Consider the following 24900-nt stretch of genomic DNA (forward strand, 5'->3'; position numbering starts at 1 on the left):
CTGAGCCGGCCCATTAACTTTTCCAGCAGGCGCTGGGCCCTGAGAGCATGCCAGCCCCCCGCCCCCCCACCCCCTCCCACCAGCTGCCCCTTCTCTTCCCCTTTTCTCCCTTCTTCCCTGTAAATCTGTCCCGGGCCCACCGCCTCCGGAGCTGCACACCGCAGCCTGCCTGCTCCACACACGAGGGGGCTTCCCGAGGAAACGTCACACCAGTTCCGTGGGCAGTTTCTTAACCTGCAAGGCTTCCAGAAAGATCTGAGTCAACAGGCACTGCTGAGGCAGCCAGGGTGGCAGCAGGCCTCTGACAGGCAGCCCGACCTGTAGAAGCCCTGCCAGCCCGGAGCGGGCAGAGGGAACCCAAGCGCCAGAGCCCTGCGAGGAACAGTGACCCCGAGGCTGTGAGCCCGCGTCCTCGTGACGAGCAGGGACCCCGTGGACAGAGCGGGAGCGGAGGGCCTTCAGAGTCAGCAGGCAGCGCGGGACCCCAGGCCTCCCGACCCTCGCCTGTGCCTGGAATTTCTTTCAGGACACATACTCGTGCCAGCAGAATGGGAAAGTTCCACGTCGACTCTTCCAAACGGGAAGGCAGAGAAGGCTGGGAAGCGGCAGCCATCTTCCTCCCAAGTGTGCCTCTGGGGTTCGGAGGACGCAGCTGAACAGCTCTGCTCCCTTAGTCTGTAGAGTGCTCCTCTGAACTGAAAACACTGCCCTCGGTTCCCAGAGTCCCCAGACAGGAGCCCCGGGTCAAAAAACCTGCTCGTGAGGACAGTGGTCAGACCCAGTCTGATACTCCATTTCACAAGAAGGGGGCATTATGGGGAAAATGTGCTGGAATATGTTTAATTAATTATTTTGCTAAAAATGATAATCTGCCCATGCTGCCCTGAGAGTTTTATTACAGATAGCCAGAATGAGGTAGGCAATTTGCAATAAGTAAACCCTCCCTGCAAACCCCAGGGCAGGAATTTTTCTACATGTTGTTATTTTCAGCCACCAATGTCCAGTCTTTTCATTCCTTGAAAGCCTTGATTTACAGAGTTGGAGGTCTACAACGTGGAACTTCTAAAACAGACTATCAGCTGTAATGTCTATTTTCTGCTGTTAAAGTTGGTTACAAATACCTAGGCACCGGCAAAGAAAAGACTCAAAAATATTCATCTTTCCAGCTGTGCTGTTTTAGTTCTGTTTGTGTGTGTGTGCACCTGTCTACAGGATACAACTTCCAGTCGTAGGTTTTGTTTTGTTTTTCTAAGTCTTTCAGGCAAGCCTCCCACATGGTTTTGAAAGGAGGAAAAAAAAAACAAAACATGTTCTTTGTTCTTTAGCTCTTGGAGTTTAATAGGATTTTCATCTCCGGGGGCTCCCTTCAGGAAAAAAAAAAAAAAAACTCAGCTAAGTGACCACTAGCTATTCTCACGACTAAAGCAAGCCTTTCACTGTTAACCTGCACTTAGGGTGACGGAGAGCATGTGGTGCAAAGACGTTTCATCAGCTGCCAGAACAAATGACGGAATGTCAAATCTCCAACAGCTCACCTCCCAGATAAGGGTCACGGTGGGCCCACTGGGGCTGCCTGCCTCAGGAATTCCACAAATATTTACTGAGCACAGGGGTGGCCATGACAGCTTGGGGGCTCCACTGTGCCATCCAGGATCCAGAAACCACCTCCCCCTCCACCCTCCCACTGTTTTTGCAGAAGCCAAGGGTTACAGGCCCCACGCCAGCTTCCTCTGTGGGCACCGAGCAGAGCAGAAAAGTTAGGGGGCCACCATGACGCCGGCAACCGGTTCTATATGAACCCAGGACAGAGGAAGAGAGCAGGATGCAAACGGGCACGGTGAAAGACACCCACTGGTGACCGGCCTCTTCTGTCATCAAGGTCACCTGAACTGCAAGACAGATAGACTCCAGCTATACCGGACTAGCTAGCAAAAAACCAGAAGCATTTTCTTTTTCTCAAAAGTAAATTCAAATGCCGTTATTCGGGCAAAGCAAAGGCAGAGGACTGGTGGGAGGCAGGTGAATGGGACTCAACCAGAAGGTTAAAAACAAAAAGTTGGCCACACGTCAGCATCCAGCAGGGTCGCTGAGAACGAGTGCTTCTCCCAATAGAAAGACTGGGCACCGTCTGGCTCCCTCCTTGGACAACCAGCCTCGCTCCAACCAAGCCCTCTACTCCGCAGAAGTAACCAGGACACACCAGGACTTATTGGACATCAAACCAGCTACAAAATATGAAGTTCACCAAGACGATATTTAATAGATTTCTCTGGATTTATATCTCTTCTACCTGTCCCGCCCCTGCTCCAATCTGAAGTGAGTAACTTGGTCAGAGAGCTTGGCATGAAATTCTAGTACTGAAAAAAAAAAGAAAAAAGTGAAGCACAAGCAGAATGCACAGGGTTCTAGTCCAGTTCCCACTGCTGGTAATTTGATGTTGCATGTGTCATTTACCTTCTGTAACGGAGGGAAGAATGTCTTCACTCCCTCCCGCGTAAACCTAGGAGTTGGGTGGGGAGACGGACTTGTTAGCTCTCCTGCCCTGGGCACTCTGGGCTGGTGGAAAGGCTTATGGGCAAAGGTGTTAAGAGCCCAGAGAGGTGAAACACTCTATCTTAACATTCCTGAATGTAAGTGGAAAGGAGAGAGGAGTGCTTTTGGTTTCATTGCATCATTCGGGAGCCAGATTTGATATTGAAACCTTTTAAAGTAGCTGAAGGGCCTTCAGCTTTTTACAACCCTGGGTTTCCTCTCCTGTAAGACCTCAGAGGGTTGGACTAGATGATCTTGTAGGCGGGTTCATATTGGTTGGCTGACTGTTCAAGACAGGAACTATGCAAAGGTGATAACCAACAAATGCTTGGCTGGTTGACTATGGGATCCACTGGTTGAAGAGGGTGTTTATTTTCTGAGCAGAGCCCCAGGGGCTACATTCAGTGTTTTCAGAGCTAAGATTCAAACACATGGCCATTCCTGGGCAGGATGTTAGGACCAAGGTTCTTAAGTTACTTTTCAAGGACTTTTATGGACTTCCTTGGTGGTCCAGTGGGTAAGACTCTGTGTTCCCAAAGCAGGAGGCCTGAGTTCAATCCTTGGTTAGGCGACTAGATCCCATATGCCATAACTAAAGATTCTTAATGCCACAAAGAATGCCTGGAGTAGCCAAATAAATAAAAATATTTTAAAAATTAATTTAAAAATACATGTAATAAATCTAGAAAGTTCCATAGAAAAATAAATCTAGATTGAAGTAGTACCTTTTTTACCACCGTAGCATTCCTAGTGTTTTGCATGGTGCCTGTCACATAGTAGGAGCTGGAATACATGTTGTATGAATAACCAAAGTGTCCAACACCCAGAATACTTCTGACACTGCCTTCCCCTCCCCCAGAATGTATCAGTTCAGTTCAGTCGCTGAGTCGTGTCCGACTCTTTGCAATCCCATGGACTGCAACACGCCAGGCTTCCCTGTCCATCACCAACTTCCGGAGCTTGCTCAAACTCATGTCCATTGAGTCGGTGATGCCGGAATGTATATGCATAGCTGAATCCACAAAAAGCTTTCAACTACTTTCCCGAATGACACTAATATTTAATCCCTGGCCTTTCCTGCATCCCCCACACACTCCCAATCTCACAAGTCAAGCACTGGCTATCAGCTATCCTGCTCGCAAAAGAGGGCAACAGAAGATGAGACGATTGGACGGCATCACTAACTCAATGGACGTGAACTCGAGCAAACTTTGGGAGATAGTGGAAGACAGAGGAGTTTGGTGTGATCCAGTCGGACATGACTTAGGGACTGAACAATAACAACAATCCTGCTCAGCAAGCTCTGTCCCTTCCTGGCTGTGCTCCTTCACCTTGCCAAGGCTCAGTTTCCTCATCTATTACATGCAGATAACCAGGCCTTTCTCAGGAGGAAAGGAATGGTTAGGTCCTCCAAGGGGAGGTGGGGGGAGTATATAAATTAACCCACCAGTGCTGAGAATCCACCTGGCACAATGCATGCTCACTCATGGTAAATACCAACCATTAGAGTTACTCCTGTACTCAGTAGCATTCATGCTTGGCAGTAATTAGGGCCTCATTAAATTTTAATTTCCTTTGTGCCAGACTGGATGCTTAAGACAGAACCAAGTTGGATTAGTACTCCACAAAATGTAAGAAAAATAAATATGCTGCCAAAAAAAAAAAAAAAACCTTTTATGTTTCGTGGTCTTTTGGATCATCAGGACCACTTCCTCACATACCATTGGGCAGGACAGTTGGACACTGTTCTTAGAGCTAGAAGTGGCATTTGACTAAGTGGCAGGAAGTTCGGTTCAGCTCGGGGCTTTGCTACTGGTAATCTTTACTCCGTGAGACTCAACACGGCCAGTGAGCCCAGGCCTTTGCTGGATAGAGACTCATCCTACTTGACAAACATCCATGTGTTCCCCTGTGTTCTTCCAGACTCCCTGCAGTTAGGCAGGGTCGTGTGAGCAGAACTGACACGTTTAAAGAGGGTATATGAGACTCTTTAGTCTTCTTTTCCTCTCTAGGAGCCTGAAAGCCAATTTTTTGAAATGATGCGGCCAAAAAAAATTCAGCTTGCCTGGATCCTTAAGTCACAGCTACCTTGAAGAGCTCTTGCCCTTTGGTGCATTTCATGAAAGTAAGAAATAATCCTTGTTTGGTTAAGCCAGTAGGATATCAGGGCTTATTTGTCACTGCATCATAGCTTAGCCTAACCTGACTACTAACACATCTTACTCAGTGCTTGTTCCCGAGCATTCATGCCTGTCCGTCACAGGCCATTTATTCTCTAGTATACACACACACATACACATAATTGAAATCTCAACAATTATTTTTCCTAACCTGTGAGATGATCCTGTAAGAGTTAGTAAACTGGCCATCTCTCTTGAGACAAATTTTTTTTTTTCTTCTCTCCCTAGAGGAAAATAAATTGGTGACAGAACTGTGTGAGGGAGCTTCCCTGGTGGCTCAGTGGTAAAGAATCTGCCTGCCAAAGCAGGAGAGGCGGGTTCGATCCCTGGCCTGGGAAGACCCACGTGCCATGAAGCGACCGAGCCTGTGCACCACAGTTACTGAGCCCGTGCTCCAGAGCCCAGGAGCTGCAACTACTGAGCCCTGGCACCGCAAGCCCGCACACCCTAGAGCCCACGCTCAGCCCCAGAGAGGCCACCGCCATGAGAAGCCGGCACACCACAGCTGGAGAGTAGCTTCTGCTCGTTGCAACTAAAGCCTGGGCAGCAGCAAAGACCCAGCTCAACCCAAAACAAGTAAATAAATGCAATTCTTTTTTTAAAATACTGCATGAGGACATTTCTTGAGAATGAGGGGCTGTGTTAGTGCCAGGAAGCGCCTTCTAAAGGAAAGAGAAAAGATGCCTCTGTTACTCACTCTAGCCGTGCAGCCTTTTATTATCAAAATAGTAAGCTCTGGAAGGAAATGCAGAGTCCACATCTGTGTATCCCACTCACGGAGGCACTTAACACAGAGTCTTCATAACCTCTAACTAACACACCAGCTCTGCAGTGTGGCAAGTACCTGGGCTCGGAGATCACTCAGGTCTGGCTTTAAATCAAGTTAATTTCATAAAGCCTCACTTTCCTCAGATGTCGAATGGGTATAAAAATTTCTACCAAGTGGCGTCGTTGGGGGAATGAAAGAAATTAAAATAAAGTGGGGTAGACAACATGATAGGTTCAATGGCTGGCATACAGCAGGCATTCAATCAATGCATGTCCTTCTTTCTACCACATTTAGAGTTAGGTTTCAAGTTCAGACTTGGCCAAAAAAAAAAAAAAAAAAGAATTTGTTTACTATTGGAAGTGGTAGAAAGATCCTGTGGTATTGCTCTGGGTGCCACACAGGACGGCGGACATGGTGTTCCTGGAAGGAAACAAAGGTTGCCTCCACGTCAGAGGAAAGAAGTGCACCCAGGAGGTACACAGAGGCCAGATGTTCAGATGAGGCAGCCGGGTGGAGCCAGGGAGGCAGGCAGATCGTCAGAATTTGGCCAAGAGGCCCCCAAACCTGGGACAAAGGCAGCCTGGGACGGAAGCCGTCTGGCCAGCTTCCTGTGACGAAATGGTCCAGTGACTGTCCTTCCAGGCACTGGCAATGCCAGCCACCAGGGGCAGCAGCGCGTAGCAACTGCTACTTTACCTCCTTCTGATCCAGAACATAGGCTCAACAGGCCAAACAATCATTCACTCATTTGTAGAACCAACCAGTCACTTGAGGGACAGTCATTTGGAACCTGCTTACTGGGCCAGCTCTGGGTTGGTGCTGGGAACATGAAGACAAAGAGGAAACTCTCCTTTGGGGTGGAGGGTGGTCCATGGTTTTTCAGGGAGATAGAGGTCAAAATCCACATGCTAGGATTTCTAAGCAGTTATTTCCAGGGCAGGAATGAGTGAAAGTGTTAAGTCGCTCAGTTGTGTCTGACACCATGGACTGTAGCCTGCCAGGTTCTTCTTTCCATGGGGTTCTCCAGGCAAGCATACTGGAGTGGGTTGCCAGTCCCTTCTCCAGGGGATCTTTCTACCCAGGGATCAAACCTGGGTCTCCTACAGGTTCAACTGCAGGCAGATTCTTTACTGTCTGAGCCACCAGGGAACTGCTAAGTCTGGGGGGATGAGTCTTGCTGGGGAGAAGGACCTACATGTGGAAAAGGAAAGAAAAGGGAAAAGAAGGTGGAGCATGCGGGATTCAGGGCTTGGCCTTGAATGGCTGAAGTGTGGGGCACATGTGGAGCAGGAAGTGGTTATGGCAAAATATGTCTGGTGGGTAGAGGTCAGCTCTCAAAGAATCTGGACTTGATCCTATGGGTCAGAAGTTATTCAGCAGCAGTCCTTCGCATAGACAGGGAAGTCCACGCAAATGGTTTTGATTTGGGGTTTTTGAGTGCCTTTCAGCTGGTCATGTGCTTTCTACTTTGACCCACTACCTACCACTTCCCAGGTGATGCTATTGGTAAAGAACCTCCCTGCTAACAGGAGACACAAGAGAAGTGGGTTCAACCCCTGCATTGGGAAGATCCCTTGGAGAAGGAAATGGCAACCCACTCCAGTATTCTTGCCTGGAGAATCCTATAGACTGAGGAGCCTGGCAGGCCATAGCCCATGGGGTCACACAGAGACAGGACTGAAGCGACTTAGCATGCACAATCACTTCCTGCTGTCCTACAACTGACTCCTTTACTTGTTTCTGTTGCCTGCAAACCCCCTAGCAGCATTTGGGCTTATGACTCCTGGGAGGTTTTTCGGAGGTCAGTGGAACATGATCAGATTTGGTGTTTTAGAGCCACATGTCATTGGAGTGGAGGCAGGGAGGGAATGGTGTCATATATTCCTCCCCTTAAGACTTCCTCCTTCTCTCTTACTGAAAAACCAAGTCCAGAAAAATTTCTGTTCACTTTTGGGTGGTCAGACCCAGTATGACTCCCCACTCCTATCTCAACACACATACAGATTCTATCTTATTTGATTCTGTTTATCAACTGAGCAGTGGTGTACTGAGCCACCACTCAACCAGAGCTAGGTGTTCAGGTAGCAGGGGATGGGGGTGGGGGTGTGGGAATCAAAAGTGTAAATCCCTGTGTCCAGCAAGACGGAGGTCTTGTCACAGTGCCAGAACATACCTGAGGCCACTGGTGAGACACACAGCAACACCACAGCACAGGCTACCCAGGCTCCATGCAGGTGCGTGGCTGGCATGGTGCATGCACAGAGCTGGGAGGGCACCAGCCAGGAGGTCTGAACTGCCAGCAAGCTGCTGTCCCCCGAGGCAGGACCACTGAGCCAGAAATGCCACTGCTGAGCATATACCCTGCTGCTGCTAAGTCGCTTTAGTTGTGTCCGACTCTGTGCGACCCCATGGACGGCAGCCCACCAGGCTCCCCTGTCCCTGGGATTCTCCAGGCAAGAGTACTGGAGTGGGGTGCCATTGCCTTCTCCAATGCATGAAAGTGAAAAGTGAAAGTGAAGTCGCTCAGTCATGTCTGACTCTTAGCGACCCCATGGACTGCAGCCTACCAGGCTCCCCAGTCCCTGGGATTCTCCAGGCAAGAGTACTGGAGTGGGGTGCCATTGCCTTCTCCAGCATATACCGAGAGAACCATAATTCAGGAAGACACATACACCTCAATGTTCACTGTAGCACTATTTACAATAGTCAGGACAAGGAAGCAAGCTCAGTTCAGTCAGTTCAGTCGCTTAGTCCTGTCTGACTCTTCGAGATCCCATGAAACACAGCACACCAGGCCTCCCTGTCCATCAGCAACTCCCAGAGTTTACTCAAACTCATGTCCATTGAGTCAATGATGCCATCCAACCATCTCATCCTCTGTCATCCCCTTTTCCTCCCACCTTCAATCTTTCCCAGCATCAGGGTGTTTTCAAATGAGTCAGCTCTTTGCATCAGGTGGCCAAAATGTTGGAGTTTCAGCTTCAACATCGGTCCTAGGTGTCCATCAACAAATGAATGGATAAAGAAGATATGGTACATATTTTCAATGGAATATTACCCAGCCATAAAAAGGAATGAAATTGGGTCATTTGTAGAGATGTGGATGGACTAAGAGTCTGTCATACAGAATGAAGTAATTCAGAAAGAGAAAAACAAATACATATATCAATGCATACATATGGAATCTAGGAAAATGGTACAGATGAAGCTATTTGCAGGTCAGGAATACAGATACAGGATGTAGAGAACAGATATGTGGACAGAGAAGGGGAGAGGGAGCATGGGACAGACGAACGGGGAGCGTAGCACTGACATTTACACGACCATTTGTAAAACGGATAACTAGCGGGAAGCTGCTGTGTAGCGCAGGGAGCTCAGCTTGGTGCTCTGTGATGACCAAGACGGGTGGGATGGGGGTGTGGTGGGAGGGAGGCTCAAGAGGGATGGGATATATGTATATGTACAGCTGACTCGTGTTGTTGTACGCCAGAAACTAATACAACATTATAAAGCAATTATATTCCAATAAAAACTATTCAGAGAGGTGAGTCCATTTTAGCCATGTGCAGAATCAATGTGGCCTTTGACCAAACCAAGCAAAGGGTTTCTCATCACTTCTGTCACTGAAACATCTTCTATATCCAGAAATCTTGAGACTGAGAGTTAAAGTTAAGTCGCTCAGCCATGTCTGACTTTTTGCGACCCCGTGGACTGTAGCCCACGAGGCTCCTCCATCCATGGGACTCTCCAGCCAAGAATACTGGAGTGGGTTGCCATTTCCTTCTCCAGAGGATCTTCCTGACCCAGGGATCGAACCCAGGTCTCCCGCATCAGAGGCAGACGCTTTAACCTCTGAGCCGCCAGGGAAGCCCTGAGTCCCCAAATCTCCTACTAGGATCAATCAGCATACGCCTCCCCAACCCTGAAAGAGCATCCCTTCCCTGTCTCACCTTGATCCCCACAGGTACTATCCATCAGGTACTTTCTCAACCTGTGAGCACAGGAACTGCGCTCTGGCTTCGGTGGTAACAGAGCCAGACCCGGAGTGCCTGCGGCCCAGCCAGGAAGCTCATGAAGCGAGAGAGAGCCAGCGCTGGGCTCTGTGGATGGCCCCACCACTCCCAGGACAAGTGGAGCAGGTCCGCGGGGGACATGGGTGGTCGGTTCCCTTCATCTCAGGGCACTCTCTGGTCGCTGGGTGACGGCTCTCCCGAGGGGTGGGGGTGAGGCTGCCAGTCACAGACCCAAAGCATCAGGCCCTCCCTCAACCAGTGACTCACAGGCAGCCCCACGGACACAGGTGTGAGGTGCGTCTGTGCCAACAGCATGGTGCTGGTCAGCATTTCCAGGGCGCTGCCTGGGTGCTGGGTGCTGTGCTCAGTCCCTCACAGGCGTTTGCTGTTGTTGTGTAGTCCAGTTGGGTCCAACTCTTTGTGACCGTACGGACTGTAGCCCGGCAGACTCCTCTGTCCATGGGCGAGTAGGTTGCAGTGCCCTCCTCTAGAGGATCTTCCTGACCCAGGGACTGAACTTGCGTCTCCTGCACTGGCAGGCGGGTTCTTTACCGCTGAGCCACCAGGGAAGCCTCTCACAGGTACGAACCCCTGTGATTTTGCACAGCAACCCTGTGAGCAGGGACTCTGCTTCCGCAGGTCCAGGTCGGCTCGCTGTGTGCAGCTGCAAATGCAAATTCTCCAGCCAGACTGAGGACTCCTCCTGGGAAGTGGTGGTAGCTTGGTGTTTGGTGTCCCCCACCCTCATCCCTCCCCAACCCTGACGTGGAGCACAGAACCCCACACGCAAGGGCAGGGTGGCGGCCGGGCCAGGACAAAGGTGAGGCAAGTAGCAAACCAGGATGCAACGTTTAAGGAGGCACTCCCTCCCTCTTGGGTGCTGAGCCTGCACTTGCTGACGCTGAGAGCAAGCGCCATCTAAGATGCCAGACACTGGGGCCTCATTCGCTCGTCAGTCCCAGCCTTGGGTAGAGAACTGGTCAGACTGGTGTGCGTGGTAGTGTGTGTGTGTGCAAAGCCTGTTTCCTTTACTCTCTAGCCCTGTGACTGACCTTCCCCACCCGGTGCCTCAGTTTCCTCATCTGTAAAACGGAGCTTCTGGTAATACAAGGACGTGGGTAAAGATATGGAGAAATCCGAATCCCCATACGCTGCTGATGGGAATGTAAAACGGAAACAGCCAGAACGGTTTGGCAGTGTCTCAAAATGTTAAACACAAAACCCAGCACTTCCACACGTAGATAGCCACCTAAGAGAAATGAAAACGCATGTCCACACAGAGACTGCACACAGACACAGCAACGTTATTACAATGGCCAGACGTAGACACAACCCAGCTGCCCAGCAGCAGGTCATTGAATAAACAAAACGGCCCACGATACCACTGTGGTATGATATGAACCATGTCCCTCCCAAATTCATTTGCTAAAGCCCTATTCCCAGAATGTGAGTCAAGGCCTTCAAAGAGGTGATTAAGTTAACATGAAGCTGTAAGGGTGGACTCTAGTCCAATCCTCACAAAAAGAGGAAACTGAACCCACAGAAGAGACATAATGGAGGCATGTGCGCAGAGAAAAAAGGCCATGCAAGGATGTGGTGAGAAGGCAGTGGCTGCAAGCCAATGAGAGAGGCCTCGTGAGCCACCAAACCTGCTGACACCTTGAGCTTGGACTTTCAGCCTCTAGATCTGTGACAAGATAAATATCTGTCCTTTAAGCCACCCAGTCTGTGGTATTTGGCTATGGCAGCCCCAGGTGGTCTATGCATGCAATGGAATATCATTTAGCCACGAAATAATATGCAGTCCTGATGCATGCTGTGACATGGAGGAACCTCAAAAACATGCTAAGTCAATGAAGCATATGAAAGACCACGTACTCTATGATTCCTTCTATATGAAATGTCAGTAAAGGCGAAGCTATACAGGCAGAAAGAAGATCAGTGGTTGTCTAGAGTTGGCGATGAAGGGGTGGGAGACAAGAATGGAGAATGACTGGCAAGGGGCACAGGATTTCTGTTTGGGATGAGGGGAATGTTCGAAGATTAGACCCTGGTGATGGATGCACACCTCTGTAGACACACTAGAAGTCAGTAGAATGTACATTTTAAATGGGTGGATGTGAAGCTATTTATTTTTTAAAATTTATTTATTTTAATTGGAGGCTAGTTACTTTAAAATATTGTAGTGGTTTTGCCATACATTGACATGAATCAGCCATGGGTGTACATCTGTCCCCCATTCTGAATCCCCCTCCCACCTCCCTCCCCATCCCATCCCTCAGGGTCATCCCAGGGCACCAGTCCTGAGCACCTTGTCTCATGCATCGAACCTGGACTGGCGATCTGTTTCGCATATGATAATATATATGTTTCAATGCTATTCTCAAACTACTTTTTAAAATGTGACCAGTACTAACATCTATGCTACAGAAGATGCCCAGAGCCTGACACACAGCACTTGGGACTTTTTACTATACTTAAATAAGTATCTGTTGCTCAACTGAAAGTTGCCTAAAGTGCCTCCAAGTTCCTTTATTTTTAGAGACCTTTAGTTTTACAGAAAACTAAACTGGCCCATCACCAGCGATGTGTGTCCCTAAGTGGCCTGCCCACCCAGGACTCCCAGTCAGCGTCTTCCGGCTGCAGCATGCCTGCCTGATGTAGCTGCAACTGCTCTGGTCCTGGGTGGCACAGATGTGTGCTGGAGTTCCAGCTCTGCCCTCCCCACCATCTGCTCAGCAGTGTTGCCGTACAGATGCCCTGGGCTATGACGTGAGGTGTGAGGGGCACAGAGCCTATGCACAGTTGACATTCAATACATCAGGAACAACCCCCATGCAGAAGAAGGCCCTTCATCGAGCTCTGAACACACACCCATCCTTGTGTTCCTTAGCGAGGGCTGGTGGCTCGGCCTCCTGGGCGCTAATCAGTGGGGTGGGGCCCCAGCCCTCTTGCTGGAACCGCAGGTGCACAGAGGGTAGGAGGGGACACACGTGCACAAGCCCGAGCCTTAAGAGCACCAGGTGTGGTGTAGGACTGCCTGGCTTCCAGAAACCCTGGACAAAGGACTTCCCCATTCTGTGCCTTTTCATCGATTAAATGGGGATAACAGAGTCCTCCCATCTCCCAGAAGTGCAGTGAGCTAGCCCACAGAAAGCACTCGGACCCTGCACCTCTGATGTCAGGAAGCAGTTGCTGCTAAGTGCCAAATGACTACGACCTTCCTGAAAGCAGGGATGTCGTTTTCTTCCCCTGGCAGGTGCTCAGTGAGTGTCTGCTGATCGGACAGAGGAAGTAAACTAGACAGCATAGAAGAGGAAAAGTCATGTGCTGCCATATGATTGTGCATCCTTGGGTCAATTCCCTCATTTCTCTGGGCCTCAGTTTCCCTAAGTTGGAGCAAGCAACCCCAAAACTTCCTTCCTGCTAGACCACTCCTTGATCCTACTCATGCACCATGCTGCTATTATTCTCATCCTCCCAACATCCCCCTCCGGGGACAACAGAGGACATTAGACTTTTTACAATAAATCCCATTTCTAAAAGTGCTGAAGTCAGGCCACGTTCAATCTCACAGTGTCGATGCAGCCCCCCATCTTTGGAGGGTCTCCCATTAACCCACCAGTGATCCAAACCCTTTCTGTTCTGTGGCTCCCTGCACCCAGGAGTCTCTGCTCTTGGAAATGACCTGAAGTCTTCCAGTTCTCCTGAACTGTGTGGCTCTGGCAGAAATTCACTGCATGCTTAGAATCAATTAAATTCCAGGCTGTTCTATAGGATAATGCCACCTCGGTGCTCTCTATCAAGGGAGGTTTGGTGAGGGCCTGTGCTCCTCTCTGCTCCTGTCTGCAGCCACCAGCATCCCTTCCTCTCCCTTCTTGGCTGGGAGGAGGGGGCGGTCTCTTTTTCCATCTTCTGGCGGTCAGTCCACATGCCCCGCCTCCTTTAGCCCCAGTCATTCTGAGGCCTTTCCCTACCCTCTCTGGGCCACCACCCATCCTAAACAACTTGGCCATGTGCAATATCCAGCTCTGACCAGACTGGGTTGCAAATATCTTAAAGATGCTGCTCCTCAAAAGACAAGGGTGCATTGCACAGTAAAATAATTTCTCAACGTCCTCCTGCACAGGCCAGGAAGATTTCATGGGGGCTCTGCATACCCACAGGGGCTAAAGGAGCCTGAGATGGCTTTTTCGTTCAAGCAATTCAGCCCTGTCTTGTAGTTTAAGAACAGCAGGAAAGTAATGTCAGCTGAAAGGAGTTTTCTGTGTGCTATTTAACTAAATGGCTCTGCAGCTGGAAAGAACCATGGGCAGACGTGTTATGATTCAAGGACTCCCAATTACAATGATCCTCTTTTATTGTATAAAAACAGCAACCCAGCCATTCTCCACCCTCCCAACGCCTGCTCCCCCCACATCCTGCCCCCATTGGCTGACAAGGCTGTTCAGCATCCTGAAAGTAGCACCCAGCTTCTCCTCCATCTCCAACTCTCAGCTGTCAGCCCACTGGGATTCCTCCTCTTGCCAGAGCCAGGGATGAGAGGGTGGCGTGCCCCCTGGAGAATGTTCTGGTGTAGACACTGATAGACGCTTAGAACTGTCTTGGGAGTGGGGTTCGGGTGGCTAAGGATAACAGGCACAAATCTGGAATTCTCTTCTGTTTTAACTAACCTTACACCACACACACACACACGCACACGCACACACACGCGCGCGTGTGTGTGCCTGCGTGCACTGATCCCTACATTCCTTTAGCAGAAAAACTGTCAGACTGTCCAGAAACTCATTCTAAAACTGTCCCTTCTCTCTCCATATAGTTCCAGGCCTCCAGAAGACATCAGAAAGACCTGGTGAGGGACTCTCCTGGTGGTTCAGTGGTACAGAATCCGCCTACTGACGTAGGAGACACAAGTTCGATCCCTGATCCGGGAAGATCCCACATGCTGCGGAGCAACTAAGCCCGAGTGTCACAACTGCTGAGCCTGTGCTCTAGAGACCGGGAGCCGCAACCACTGAGGTCCGTGTGCTCTAGAACCCCTGCTCCACAACAAGAGAAGCCACCGCAACGAGAAGCCTGAGTGCCGCACCTAGAGAGCAGCCCCCGCTCACCCCAACTAAAGACCCCGCAGCGACGAAGACCCAGCACTGCCAAAAATAGATACGTAAACATAGTTACACATACTTATAAAGACCTGGTGATGCATAAGAGTACCGGCTTTAGAATCAGGCTGATGTGAACGCGAGTCTCAGCTACCTCCTGAGACCAAGCACCTGACCACTCTGCGCTTTGCCCTCCTTTGGTCTTTAAGATGAAGCTCCTCCGTGGTCCTGGATGCACTCCTCAGAGTCACTCTGAAGGACACAGTGAAGAGAGCATGCTCAGCAGGGTGCCTGGCATACAGTAGGTACCATTTTTGGATGCTCTTGCTGCTCTGAAGATGGGGGCACTGTGTTTGCGGTGTGTCTAGGGGGGCAGGGGGCTTTGTATTCTATTCAGTCTCACCAGCCAGAATGGTCACAGCTGGGGTCAGGGGCCCGGGGTGGGGGGAGATGCTTCTGACGGATACGAATGGTGGCCCTGCTGAGGACTGGTTTTCCTGAGCCTTTCTGCAACAGTGATTTAAACCGTCATGCTAGCACTACCCCTGCATGTGTGCCTGCAGCCTGCTCCATGTAAAATCTGGTCCTTCCTCGGTTTTCTGCAGCTGGTTTGGAGTCCAGAAGCCGCAGGTGCAGGCATCCAACCAGCCCAGGAAATCTCATTCATCTTTTCTCTCTACCCTTCTCACCAGCAGGCTACTTTTCTCTCCCACAGAGTCTGTTCTGGGCCCCCGACAGGGAGCATTCCCTCCCAGAGAAAGAGCTAAATCAGCCTGACCACCCTTCGAGGCCCCAGGAACACAGGAATCCACTCCCCGCCCGGAGCCTGACAGCAAACGGTTCCCAAGGTTTTGCCGATTTTCCCCTGCAAGGTGAACCAGGCGTGGCTTTAAATCCAGGAAAGTAAACTCAGCAGGTGCTTCGACCTTCTCCATCCCAAACCAAGGCTGTGCACCTCTAAAGTCTGAACCTCTTATACCAAAGTGAGTGAATGCCTGGGCCACACTCCTTCATATCGATCCCCCATGAATCAACAGCACAAGCATTTCATTCACTACAGGTTTCACGTGGTAAATACTGTTGTACTGAAACACCGTGCAATAAGATTTAATCCCCACTAAATGTTTCAGGACTAGGGGACAAGAGGCGGGCAGGAAGAGGAAGAAAGTGTGTGAACTATGGCTTTTAACAGGTAAACTGTTCACAGGGGTGGGGTGGCAGGGAAAGAGAGGCATCAGCAAGAAAACTTGATTCTGACTCTGGGCTTTTTTGATTCCCTTTTAAAGTCTCGGTGCAACATGATGGACTGTTGCCAAGACAGTTTTTCTTCTTGGGGGTCTGCTACATGTGTGTGTGTAGAAGACACACACACACACACACACACACACACACACACCCCATTGCCAATCAATCCCTCTTAAATGCATGACTTCAAGCATAGAAACAGGAAACAGACTGGGGTGGATGTTGTTAAAATCACAACCTATTTGATGGAGGGTGGGGGCAGGGAATCGAGAGGACTTTCACTTTTTCAACTACAAAAGAAACTACCCTGTCAGTACCCAGAACAATGCCCACTCTGTTGTCTACCACCGGGGTATGTGAGCAGCTGAGCATCTTTTCAGAACGGCACTGCCTGGATTTGACCATGACATAGCACATTACCTGAACCAGGGTCCCAACGGTGATATTTTAGGAGAGCTCGCCATGTCAGAAGCTACTCAGATTTGCCTCAAATGAATGCATATGTGAGTGTGTGTGTGTATGGGAGGGGGAGAGGGTGGGATGGAGAAGAATTGCAATGAACTGGGGACAGTTGGGGTCTTTAAATCTATGGCACAAATTCATGCATGTTAATTACCTGGCCCCTCTCAAGGATACAAGAAAGTCACATCCTGGATATGGTGGCAAGATGATGATGGCAGGTGAGGATGGTGACAATAGGTTACATTTACTGAGCAGATTCCACGTGGCAGGCACTATGCTAAACCCTTTTGTAAATTTCTTCAGCTTCACAATAATCCAGAAAGCAGCTACTGGAATAATCTCCATTTTAGAGCTGAGGAAACTGAGGTTTATATGTAACAGCCCCAAATCCTAAAGTGATTAACTGAGAAGAGAATCGGGAATGGTGGCCTTGCTGGAGGAAGCCAGTGTGGGGAGACTGACAGAGGGCCTTTGCGAGCATCCCCTCTGTTTATATACATAGTTATGACTGACTCATGTTGTATGGCAGAAACCAACACGACACTGTAAAGCAATTATCCTCCAATTTTAAACAAACATGAAAGGAAAAAAAAGCAAAGCTGAAGGGTCACAACCGAAACTATTCTGCTGATGAGTGCTGGAGCTGCAGGTGGGACCTGGGGAATCAGAGGCTCAGGAGGAAGGCAAGCGTCATGTTTGAGGAGTCAACTGGTCCTCCCTTCCAATGTGTCCAGTTCCACTCACTGAGTTACTGCAAAAGGAAAGCTAGCTGCCTCCTGGTAACAGCTGACTAAAGGCTTCCCTGGTGGCCCAGCAGTAAAGAATCTGCCTGATGCAGGAGACACAGGAGACGGGGGTGGAGGGGTGGGGTTTGATCCCTGGGTCGGGAAGATCCCCTGGAGAAGTAAATGGCTAACCCACTCGAGTATTCGTGCCTGGAAAATCCCAAGGACAGAGGAGCCTGGGGTCACAAAGAGTTGGACACGACTGCAGTGACTGAGCGTGCACACAACAGCTGACTAACATCAGGTTAATTTTGGATTCCTATTGGCAGAACCTAAAAGAAAATCTCCCTCACTTTCTTAGTGCGCTGTCTTCTTTTTGCCCTAAGGCAGAACTGGTCCCCTGGTCTGAAACTTTCCAGAACTCATTCTAGTTCAAATAAGAACCAAGCTGATTTATTTCCATAAGGCACACTGCTGTCAGTCTTAAAACCTTCTTAAAACACCTGACAGTCCCTCCTCAGAAGCCTGCCATGGCTCCCTCAGTTCAGCTCAGTTCAGTCGCTCAGTCATGTCCGACTCTTTGCGACCCCATGAATCACAGCACGCCAGGCCTCCCTCCATCACCAACTCCCGGAACTTACTCAAACTCATGCCCATCAAGTCGGTGATGCCATCCAACCATGCCATCCTCTGTCATCCCCTTCTCCTCCCGCCTTCAATCTTTCCCAGCATCAGGGTCTTTTCCAATGAGTCAGTTCTTCACATCAGGTGACCAAAGTATTGGAGTTTCAGCTTCAGCATCCGTCTTTCCAATGAGTATTCAAGACTGATTTCCTTTAGGATGGACTGGTTTGATCTCCTTGCAGTCCAAGGGACTCTCAAGCGTCTTCTCCAACACCACAGTTCAAAAGCATCAATTCTTCAGCGCTTAGCTTTCTTCACAGCCCAACTCTCACATCCATACATGGCTCCCTAGTACCTACAAATTAAATCAACCTCCTCCACGTCTGCCCCCAAGTCTGGCGTCATCTCTCCGCACAATCTTCCCTGAATCTCCCTCTCTACCTCAGCACAACACACGTGGCTCCTAGGACGCAGTTTTAACTTCATCCAGAATACACCCCTTTTCTCATCTGAGGCCACACACACTTTATCTGCCAACTCAACAACAGTTCCACCATTCACCCCTTCTGCCTAACAAGCTGAATCGCCATGTGTTTATGGCATTGATACGCCTAACTAAAAACATGTGATTGCCCCTTCTCCAGTAGGTTCTGGTGACCATGTGGCACAGTTCTGGTCAAGCTAAGAACGTAACAGTAAAGCCACACTAGGTAAATGTTCTGTGTGCCCCAGTCATCCTACTTCTCCTTTCCTGGAAGGCAGACGTGAGTCCTGGAGATGCAGCAGCCCCCTTCCCACCATGAGGTGACAGACCTGGGGTCAAATGGGTGGCAGAATAGAAAGGCAGAGCCTCAGTCCCCAGTGGTACAGCTGAGGCACCATTCCACCCACTTTCTTCTTGTCCAACACAAATAGGCCCCCATCTGGTTAAGTCATGGGTGGGCAGAATTTCTGGTGCTAACAGCTGTGTGCAGTGATACCAGACACACCTCCAGACATGGTTCCTCCTCAGTCATGGGTAGTTTCCCAGCTACCCACTCTGGGAAATCCTCTATGGGATCCCTCACAGCGCAAGAACTGCACCCTTCATGCTACTTCCACAGTAGTTACTCTTCTCAATTCTAGCACCTATTCAATTCTGCTTGATGTGGCCTGCTGGCTGCTCAAACTCCTAGGTGGTAAGGGGTCTCAGTCCACTAACGTCTCCCTAGCTCTTGGAGTAGGGCTTTGCATCAAGGTTAGCGAGATGCCCCATCTCATCAGCATCTCCATCATGTCGAGAATAGCGTTTGGACTTGTGGACGGCGCACGTTCTGGAGGCTGGAACTCTGCTTACTGTTTACTGTTTGGCTTTGAGCGAGTTAGAGAACCTCTCTGTGTTCCTAGGTCCTCATCTATATAAAGGAGAGAGTGACAGTACTCGTCCCACTGGGCTGTCATGAAGACAAAATAGTTTAATTCTAAGCACTTGGTCCCTGACATATAAAAGTGCTTAACGACTATAGCCCTTTATTAGTGTGATGAATATTATAGTTATGGAATAAACAAATCAACATAGAGTTGCTAAATATAAATGAATTAAGAGATGAATTAGGACTTCCCTGGGGGCTCAGATGGTAAACATCTGCCTACAATGTGGGAGACCCAGGTTCAATCCCTGGGTCGGGAAGATCTCCTGGAGAAGGAAATGGCAACCCACTCCAGTATTCTTGCCTGGAAAATCCCATAGATGGAAGAACCTGGTAGGCTACAGTCCACGGGGTCGCTCATGACTGAGCGACTTCACTTTCTTTCACGTAGGAGATGAAACCCAGGAAAATTCCTACAAGTTTGGACCACAGGGCAGTGGTCCCTGTTCCCTCTTTCCTGCCTTTACTTTTCATTCTAACTACAACTTCCCATATCTGAGGAGCTGCTATACTGGAGTGCTGTCTAAGACTTGGCTTCAAATGCGGAGTCTAACTCTTGTTGTGTGGCTTCTGGGCAAGTTTTTGTCACCTCTCTGAGCTTCAGTTTCTTCCACTGTAAACTTGGGATAATAATCGTATTTATCTCATAGGGTTATAGTGAGAATTAAATGGTAAAGCATGTAAAATATACAGCATTATGCCTGGCATACTGAAACAGTGTTAGCAACTGTTATCAAACACTGTCATTATCCTTTTTTGTCAAATGCACAGCACCCCACTGAGTCTCAAGGTCTGATGGGGACAGGACACTTGAGGTGGGGTTGCCTTTGGGCCTGTCAAGATATGTTGCATTTACATTGGGAGAATACTTGTGTGCCAACAAACATTTGTGGCATCTTAATTTTTGCCTTTAAATGGGAATTAGTATATTCAATTTACCCCAAAACCTTGGCCTCTGAATTTTCCCCTTAATAGCTGTTAACTTCCAAGTGGATCCTTTGCTGACACCAAACCTGGCCAGAAGGTAAATATGCACATGAGAACAGTCAATGGAGCAGAGTGTTTAAATAGCAACGATATTCCCAGATCGTGTGTCCAGTCATCGTCAGGGACACATTTCAATCTTACTTGTAGATTTCGCCCCTTTGGCCTTAAAAGAAGATGTGTTTACAGCTTTGTATTAATTTTCCCTTTAAACTTAAACCTTCATGTGAGTCCTGTTCAAGCACTTGAGGGCTCCATTAATCTATTTTTACTATTAAAGATGCCATTTTACAAGATATTTATTCCACTTGGTTGTCATCCAAATGCTTTTTGACATTACTGCCCTGGGACTCCACTACTTTAACTCACTGCCCTCATAAACAGAAAATCACCTTTTGACGGAAATCTTGAAGAGCTCTCAGAACTTCACTCCCTACACTTCAAGGCATTCACTTCTGCTCAACATTGCAGGAGAGAGAATGCGCATGTGAGTGAGTGAATGAGTCTATGTATGTGTGTGTTTTAAGAGGATAATTGTGGGAGGTTTGAGCAACCCGAGGAACAGCGAAGGGGGCAATGCCTGTCCCCCAAATCCTGCACCCCCCCCCCCACGGCCTGACTCGGACTTGGGGAGCTGCTATTAGTAACATTAACAACACCAGGGGGCTTCCCTGATGGCTAAAACGGTAACGAATTTGCCCGCAATGCGGGAGACCCAGGTTCGATCCCTGGGTCGGGAAGATCCCCTGGAGGAAGGAAAGGCAACCCACTCCAGTATTCTTGCCTGGAGAATCCCCATGGACAGAGGGACTTGGGGGGGTGGGGTGGCCATAGTTCACGGGGTCGCGAAGAGTCGGACACGATTGAGCGGCTAACATTCAACATTAACACTGATAACAGGGAGACCGTCGGGGATCGCGCTGGACAGAACTCCAGGGTCCGAAAAGACTTCGTGTCCCCTGGGGCCCAAGCTGGGCAGCGCCACTTTCAAAGGGGAGGGGTCCAGGGAAAGTCTTGGTTTCCCCACCTTCCTCCTGCCCCACCTTCCAGACAAACAAAAGGCCATCGCGGAAATTGCTGTGAAGGCAGAGACCCCACTGGCTTGGAAACCAATCCATCAGGTGGAAGCCTGAGCAAATCACAACTTGGCTTCCCCGTCAAGTTTTCTCCCCAGCCTCCCACACCCTCTCCCCTTCCGCCGCCGCCTCCCGAGCTCCGCACGGCGACGAGCCCAAGGGGACCGTCCTGTGATGCTCACTGGTTTCCAACTTTCCGCTCATCTGCGTCTCCGCAGCCTCCTGCACAGCGGCTGGGAAAGGGGCAAGTTTGCAAAGGCGAAGAGTCGACCAAGTCCCGGGGACCCCACCAAAGCGCCGTTAACACCAACAAAGCTGAACCTCTCCCGTGGGGGCAGAGACGAAACGCGACCCCTGCGGTTCCGGGCCGGGGGGTGGCGGGTGGCGGTGCGCGGTGGGGGTGGCGACGGTGGGCTGGGGCGGGCCGCCGGGCCCTGCGGGGAGGGGGGGTCCCCGGGGGGTGTCCCTCGCCGCCCCTCCCCACGCGGCTTCCCCGGCACCTGAGCGGGGCGTGGGGACAGCGCCGCGCTCCGGCCCGGCCCGCGCGGCAGGTAGCTCGGCCGCCCGCCCGCTCGCCCGCGCCGCCGGCAGCCGCCAGGAGCGCGGAGCGGAGAGGCGAGCCTCAGCCCACGGCGTCATGCTTCCTGCCACCACGTTACGGCGAATCGTCACCGGGAGCGGGGAGACGCGGGGAGCGCGGGCGGGGGGGGGCGACGGCGGGGAGCACACACACGCAGCCCCCCGCCCGCCGAACCCCGCGGAGCCGGGGCCACGTCCCGGCCAAGTCCCCGCGGGACCGGCCCCGCTCGCACAAAGCGCCGCGCTCGGGCCAAGGAGGGAGGGAGCCGGCCCCGAAATAAATAAATAAAAACACAGTCGGGTCTACGTAACGCCCTGTCGAAAGCGGACGCCATATTTTTTTGTGGCTTATGTCGACATAGGGAAACGTAGACATGTTTTTTTCCTCCTCCTCCTCGCTCGGCCTCCCATTTATCCAAACTTGTAATCAGAACTCTTAAAAAAAAAAAATCCCCCCCACCTCTGGCTCCTCTGATCTCCTCCCACCCCCAAAAAAAAAAAAAAAAAAAAAGCCTGCACACTACCTACCACCCCCCCTCCCGCGCCCCCCTTTGCAATCACAAACCCGGCCAAGTCCCATTAACAACACATTTTTCGGGAGCGGCGGTGGCGGCGGTGGGAAAGTTGGGCTGGAGTGGCCGGTGCCCGGCGTGCGGGGCTCGGGGCCGGCGGCGCCGGGGCGGTAGGGGGGTGCCGCGCCGGGGCGAAGTTTCTTACCTGCGCCGGGGGCTGGGAGCGCGGGGACCCGGGCTGGGAACGCGGAGACGCGGCACAGGGGCGTTCCAAAATGGAACTCTGCTGGCTCCCCCCCCCACCCACTCCCCACTCCCCACCGGGCGCCCGGCTCGGGCTCCGTGGGAAAGAGGGGGCCAAGCCAGCCTGCCAGCCAGACAGACAGACAGAAGCCCCCGTACGGAGAACAGTGGCCAAAATTTTTAAAAAGGGGGGGGGAAGGAAAAAAAAGGGGGGAAAAAATGTCTCGATCAGTGGGGAATCTACGCCAAAACCCACATGATCTGTAACGTCAGCATGCGTATTTGCATACGATACCACCACCCGAGCTGCCACCCGGGCTCGGGTTCCGCAGAAAGTTACAAAGTGAAATTCAGCTCCCTCCGGAGACGCCGGCGAAATGTCAATTTTCAGGCGGGAGCTAGAGGGGTGGGAGGGGGGAAAGCTAGCCCTCAAGGCGCTGGTTACTAGCCAAGGTTGGGGTGGGGGCCCCGTAAATTAAGTTAAAAGTCTGAGCCCAGTAACGGACTCGGTGGAATTTCTGCTAGGGGAGGAGGGGGAGGCGCGAGCGAGATCATTGAATATTAAGCAGGACCCGGCGAGGCGGCCGCGGCCGAACCTTCCCGGCGCAATACCCATTTTCTTTATTAAAAGTTCAAGGTGTCATAGATGAGCTCAGCAAACTGTTGATCCCGACCACGTGGAGTGGCGGACGGAGGGACTGCGGGGCGCGGCTGCTCCAGAGCGAGCCGGCGGCACCCGGGACCCCGCGTCCCTCCCGCAGCGTAAGGGTGGGGCCGCCGGGCGCCCCGGGGCGCGGCCTGCGCGTTCTCCCGCCTTTGGACTCAGGGAAATAATGACAACTTAAAAAAAAATTTTTTTTTTAAGCGACACACATTTAACTCCTGGAATAGGAACGAGAGCGCTTAGGGTAGGCCGGGTAAGAAAGAGCCCCTACTTATATAACGACTCGAAATTAGAGGACTTTTGCCCAAGAGTCTGAGATTTTCGCTTGCGCCAGGTCTGAGGTTGGTTAAACATCCTCAAACTTTCCCCCTAAGCGTCAATAAACAAACAGACGCCCCGGGAGCTGACTTAAAAACTCTTGCCGGCCAGCGTTCGCTGGGATTCTCAGACTTCCAGAAATGCACACCCCTGCGGCGCTCACAGGCAAGTCCCTCGGAAGCGAGGCGGGTCACTTTCGAAACTGCGACTCCGGCGTTCCTGGCGGGAGGGCATCCCTAACTGTTGCCTCCCCCTGGATCTCCCTTTGGGCTCCTTAGAGCAAAGGCGAGTCGGGACGTCGCTGCTCTCCGCCTACGGCCTCCGCAACCGCGAACTTGCGTTTGGGGCGCGGCGCTGCTGCTACAGTGCCCAGCTAAGGAGCTCTAAGGGATTTGGGATTCAGGAGACGCTCTGGAATCTCACGGAGAACAACCTGTCTGCGCCTCCGGGTCCTGCCAGGATGAACCCTTTTCCCCTCCGTGGGCGTCTCGACGCGTCAGCATCTCCCAGGTGTGAGCTGAGCGCGAGCGCGCACGAGCCAAGAGGGGGCGAGAGGATGCTGTCTGGGGTTGACTTTTGATGTTCTGAGCGCCGCGAGGAGACAAAGGGAGCCTGGGGCTGGGAGGCCCTGCGGAGTCCCCGCCTGCCCTGAAGATTAGCAGGCTCGGAGCGTCGGGGTTTCCCGGCCAGCCTTTGCTCCAGGGAATTAGAACGAACTCTAGCGGCGGCTTGCGACTCGGCTCCAGGCGCGAGGGCAGCAACAGGTGGCCGGGTGCGGCGGAGTGGCTGCAGGCGAGGACCGGGACTGGGGTGCAAACGGCTGGCTCTGGGGCTGACCGCGTGGCCAAGGCACTGAGTGACCTTTCGGCATTTACGTTTCCGAGGCTGAGGAGAAGAAGCCAAAAGGTTTTCCTAGGATCTCATCGGAGACTCGTTTCTTCAACAGAATCTCCTTCTTTGGGTCCCCAGGAATTTTTGCAATAAAAATAGCTCGTATGCAAAACTTTCTTACTGGCTTGCACCTGTTTGTTCCGTTATTGCTGATGGAGGGTTTGCTTGTTAACAGTGCATAAAATTAGATTCTGGCCTGGGAGGGGGGTCTCTTCGCGAGACCCTCTGGCACCTGAGGCTTCAGCTGCCCGGGCAGGCAGGCTTTTAAAATATTGTTAAGAACTTGCTGAATGACTATGATCCAGGTCATGTCGCATCTTTCTCAAACTCATTTGATACCTACTGTCTAAAATCCTAATCTGTTAGTTGCCATCAAACTCAGAATTTAGGGGTGCTGTTTTTTTTTTTTTTTTTCTTCCCTCAAGGGTGTGTCTGAAGAGTGAAAGAAAAAGATGTCCCCAACTCTTAATATTTTTATGTTGCTTACTCTTGACTCTTCCAGGTCATCTCACCATTTCCCCACCTTCCCTTGAAAATGACAGCTCTCAACTTGTTTCCATGGAAATTACTGA

General features: G+C 50.9%; 1 protein-coding gene across 1 annotated transcript in view; it reads right to left on the reverse strand.

Annotated features, from left to right (window-relative positions):
* The window catches only part of ZHX2 (zinc fingers and homeoboxes 2), a 180334-nt gene extending 155895 nt beyond the window's left edge, over positions 1-24439 (reverse strand). The window contains exon 1 of the mRNA XM_040261887.1: positions 22418-24439. The gene's annotated coding sequence lies outside the window, so the exon portion shown is untranslated. The remainder of the gene's footprint in view (positions 1-22417) is intronic.
* Between the last annotated feature and the right edge of the window lie 461 nt (positions 24440-24900).

The sequence above is a fragment of the Oryx dammah genome, unplaced genomic scaffold, assembly GCF_014754425.2.
Source record: "Oryx dammah isolate SB20612 unplaced genomic scaffold, SCBI_Odam_1.1 HiC_scaffold_19, whole genome shotgun sequence".
Lineage (NCBI taxonomy): Eukaryota > Metazoa > Chordata > Mammalia > Artiodactyla > Bovidae > Oryx > Oryx dammah.